This window comes from Rhinolophus sinicus, chromosome 14, assembly GCF_057876585.1.
Source record: "Rhinolophus sinicus isolate RSI-liver-muscle chromosome 14, RSI-T2T, whole genome shotgun sequence".
In the NCBI taxonomy this organism is placed as follows: Eukaryota; Metazoa; Chordata; class Mammalia; order Chiroptera; family Rhinolophidae; genus Rhinolophus; species Rhinolophus sinicus.
Genome location: NC_142514.1, coordinates 30,248,969 through 30,254,081, shown reverse-complemented (window position 1 = coordinate 30,254,081; position 5,113 = coordinate 30,248,969). Strand labels below are relative to the sequence as shown.

Below are 5,113 nucleotides of genomic sequence, written 5' to 3'. Positions count from 1 at the left end.
GAAAGATAGGGATTTAATAAAAATAGTTATCTGCCAGCTACCTGACAGCTATTGGATAATGTCTGAGATGGTCCAAGAAAAGAACACAGCATATAGGAGATTCAAAATGTGTTCAGTCTTTTGGCCAAAGTCAAGAAACCATCTTATGTGTTGAGTGTTGGCACAAGTTCTTGTGAAAGACTCATTCATGGTGCTCCAAAGGAGAAGAAGCAGATTGGAGAACAAATAAGTTGGGTCAAATAAATTGTGCCAGGAAAAGAATAATACTGACAGCATCAAGACTGCTTCCATTCCCTAAGTACCAATGCGGCACATGACATCTCTTCGGTGAGGCTGTCCTCTCCCTGTTCCCCAGGAAGAAATGAAGGCTCAGGGCAGTTAAGCTGAGAAAGAACCAAGAATCGGCAAGAAGCTAAAAGAGTAAATGAAATGCTGGCTTTGTGGGGAGAAGCAACAGAGGGTAGACATCTGGGAGAGTGAAAATTGACTCTGGGCATCAACTCTGATGGGATAGTTCTCAAGATGCTTGCTTGTGTAGCTTAGACCTGAATCTCAGTCCTGTGTATGGAGAACCATTCAGAAATGCAGTTAGCATTTATTATGCATATACCACATGTTAGGCCTTCTGTGTGATACTGTTCATGCCAAAATATCACTCAGTACTTGCAGTAAATGTAACAAAAAGACAAATTTTCTCATTTAGTACTGCAAGTAGTCTTAAAGAGGTAGGGAGTGAGGTAAAGGGCTTGCTCAAGGTCACTCACTCAGTAAATTATAGATCCAGGACTTGAATTCAGTGCTCCTTCTAACACCCCATGGCCTGAGATGGGGTGAGTAGGTAGTCAGAGAGCTGTCCTGGACTGGGGCAGACTGAGGGTAAAATTAAAGTGAAAAAATAAATCAATGTCTTCAACAAGACCAAGTAAGTTCTCTCACTGTAATTTGCCAAGTTGCAGAGTCTGTACACCAATATCTATCTCTAAACACATGGCTGCCTTACTAAGAAGAGGAAGTACCCTGTTTCCCTGAAAATAAAACCTAGCCAACAGTCAGCTCCAATGTGTCTTTCAGAGCAAAAATTAATATAAGACCGGGTCTTATCTAACATAATATAACATAAGATCGGGCCTTATTTTAATTTTTGCTCCAAAAGATGCATTAGAGCTGACTGTCCAGCTAGGTCTTATTTTCACGGAAACACAGTAGAGATCAGCTAGCCCAGTGCTTTCATTTCACAGCTGCAGACACTCAGACTGAGATGGGTAATTACTGGTGGGTCAGAGACAGAGGCTGGATCAGAGGTAGAAGGCTTTTCCTCTTCATCAATTTCCTGAAAGTGGTGGCAGTGGACAAGAGCAGGTAAAATGGCCTGTCATGTTCAGAGAGATCATGGTGTTTCATCCTTACTGGACACTGACCACGACTCCACACCATCAGTAACCCTCACCCCAGTGCATAGCTTCGCTAGTCCTAGGTCTGAATTGGTGCCTTTCTTTTTTATTCAGAGGTAGAACACAATGCGAGAGCCTAACCAGTCCTCTGTGACTGAGTTCATCCTTCTGGGCTGCTCCTTCAGTCCCAGGACCACGCCTCTGCTCTTCTCAGACTTCCTGATGACCTACCTGTTGACTATTCTGGGAAACAGCCTAATCACCATCCTAATCTGCCTGGACTCGCACCTCCACACACCCCTGTTCTTCTTTATTGGAGTCCTTTCCATGTTAGATCTGGGATACACCACTATAACTGTGCCCCAGATGTTGGCATGTCTGGCAGAAGACGACTATCTCTTTTGCCAGCTGTGGCCCAAATGTACAGTTTCTTGTTGCTAGGCATCACTGAGTCCCGCCTCTTTGCCATCATATCTATAGACAGGTACATGGCCATCGGCCACCCACTCAGGTACAAGGTCATCATGAGCCCATGGCTATGTGAGATAATAGCCATTTTCTGTGGACTCTGGGGTGTCATCTCCGCTGTTGTCTACACTGTCTTTGTCGTATGTCTGCCCTACTGTGGCCCCAACAAGATCAATCACTTCTTCTGTGAAGTCCCAGCAGTCTTAAAGCTGGCTTGTGCGGACATCTCAATCAATGACTGAGTAGACGTCATCCTTGGCTTTAGTGTCACCCTGCTTCCACTTCCATTTTCCTTCATCTTTGTCATTTTCATCAACATCTTCATTGCCATCTTGAGGATCCACTCAGGCCAGGGCAGCTGAAGAAGGCCTTCTCCACCTGTGCCTCCCCCATCACTGTAGTCACTATGTTCTGTGTGCCCGCCATGGGCATGTACATGAAGCCTGGCTCTGAGGCCTCACCAGAAGAGGACAAGAAGTTGGCCCTGTTCTACAACTTCATCTCTGCTGTCTTCAACCCCATCATCTACAGCCTCCAGACAAGGACTTTGTGTAAAGAGGGCTTTCCTCAAGATGATAGGCCAGGGCAGTTCCCCGGAAGAACGCCTTGGAAGGATGGCTGGAGGACAGAGAAACAAGACTCATGAGGTATAGTCAGTGCCCTAAACATGTGTTCATGTGATCCAGCAGCACCAGTACACACTCTCCCTCAACCCCAATCTCAACTCTACACAAGTCATGATTTTGCTGACAGACCAACACCATGAAATGGCTTCTAGGCACATCAGTCTTTTAGTTCCATTTTGTTCTAGAGTCTCAGTGGTTTACAAAAGGAGGGGTATGTAAGCCGTTAAAATCTTTTATTGAGACAAAGGGAATGGGCTTTTATGCCCTGTGGCTAAATCTTGAGAGAGGTTCATTACCCTCTGGAGCCTGCACAGGTGGTATTAGGTTAGCTAGAGGGGAGGGCAAGGGCATCAACAATGGAGGTGGGGTGACCGGCCTGGTGGCTCAGGTGGTTGGAGCTCCATGCTCCTAACTCCGAAGACTGCTGGTTTGATTCCCACATGGGCCAGTGGATTCTGAACCACAAGGTTGCCGGTTCAACTCCTCGAGTCCTGCAAGGGATGGTGGGCTCCGCCCCCTGCAACTGGACCTGGAGCTGAGCTGCGCCCTCCACAACTAAGACTGAAAGGACAACTTGAAGCTGAACGGCACCCCCCACAACTAAGGTTGAAAGGACAACTTGACTTGGGGGAAAAAAAAAAAAGTCCTGGAAGTACACGTTGTTCCCCAATAAAGTTTAAAAAAAAAAAAAAAGATCATGTGACCTAGAAGAAAAAAAACAATGGAGGTGGGGAGGAAGGAGTAAATGCCATTGCAGTGACTTACAAGGCATAGTGTGCTTGCTTCACATATGCAGATTGGAGACAAGTTGGGATGGCTTGAGGCCAGGTGGGATCTGGCCTCACTGACTTTCCCACACTCATCACAGGTCACTGTGTTCTTCCCATTCTCACTCCAAGTAAACTGGACTCTGCGTTGCATGAGCCACACTCTTCCTCATTTCAGGGATTCCACATACGCTGTCCTTCCTTTTCTCACCTTTTACCCCACCCTGCTATGCTGTTAAGTCCTGTTCATCTGTCATGTCTTAGCTTAAACTACAGCTCCTAAAAGAAGGCTTTCTTTGAGCCTCCAGAGTGAGTTAGCCTTCCAAAGCACCCTGTACCCATCTCATAATAATAAAGGCATGTGGTTCAACATCTGATAGCAAGTTCCATGAGGCAAGGACCATCATTGTCCAATTGGCTGCTGTGTCCCTAGGATGTAGCCCCATGTGGCCCACATATTGTCCTTCAACAGACATTTTATGAGTAAAGGAATGAAAAGGAAAAGCCGGAGAGAAAATATGACACCAGGGCATGAAAAGATGATGAATTAGGTCTAGCAAAATGTAGGAAATGGTGGCAGGAACGTTAAAGGGGAGAAGATAAAAAAGACTAAGTGTTTTTCATCTATAATCATATGGAAAAAATTGTTTGCTTTTGGTATTAATGAATATGAATTGAATCAGTGGAATATTATTTTTCACCTTTTCTAAACTAACAAAGTTTAGAAAAATGGTGATACTCAAAGCTGGGATGGATGCTATGAGACTGACACCCACATTCATTGCTGAAAAGAATATCATTGATTCTACCTTTCCAGAGCAGTGCCTTCCACAGAGTAGGCACTCAATATATTTGTTAAATGAAGAGTAACAATACTAATAATTATGGCTCTATTTATTAACCATTTATGTGCCAAAACAATTTTAGGAATTTTACATGCATTATTCATTTAATAAAAATATCGACAAATGGAAAGCATGTAACGACATGTATCGTGAGCCTTTACAATGTCTATATACTTGGGTCCAGAAATTATACTTTTAGGACTTTGTTCTAAGAACAAAATCAGAAATGCAAAGTTTTATGTACAAATATGTTCATCAAGGAATTATTGGAAACAGCTGTAAATAAGATATATTAACTTTATGGAATAATATACAACCAGTACTATGTACTATCATGTTTTGAAACAATATTTAATTACATTGAAAAGTATGATATAATGTTAGGTGGGGAAAAAAGTCAAGATATAAATCGTATACATAAAGTTAATCCAAGTTTATAAAATATGCAGACATTCATTTTTTAAGGCCTGAAAGGATATACAGTTGACTTTTGAACAACTAAAAGGTTAGGGCCACTGACCTCTGTGCAGTTGAAAATCCATGTATAACTTTTGATTCCCCCAAAACTTAACTTCTAATAGCTTACTGTTGACCAGAAGCCTAACTGTTAATATAGCAGAATTAACACACATTTTGTATGTTATATGTATTATATATTGTATTCTTACAATAAAGTAAGCTAAAGGAAAGAAAACGCTATTAAGAAAATCATAAGGAAGAGAAAATACATTTACAGTATTTATTGAAAAAAAATCTGCATATAAGTGGACCCATGCAGTAGCAACCTGTATTGTTCAAGGGTTAACTGTATATTAACATGTTAACACTGGATATCTCTGGTAGTAAGAAAATAAGTGATTTTTAATTTTGGTCATGCTTTACTGTCTAAAATTTCTACAACCAGCATATATTGTCTTTATAGTAGAAAGAAATAAAGATTGCTTGAAAAACATTGTTGTCCTGTCAAAGAAAAGAAAGTTAGGGGCCAGCCCAGTGGCTCAAACGGTTGGAGGTCT

The 5,113-nt window shown here is 42.1% G+C and overlaps 1 pseudogene; it reads left to right on the top strand.

Moving 5' to 3' along the window:
• Positions 1-1,464: 1,464 nt before the first annotated feature.
• LOC109457852 (olfactory receptor 2A12-like) lies at positions 1,465-2,512 on the top strand (annotated as a pseudogene).
• Positions 2,513-5,113: the final 2,601 nt, after the last annotated feature.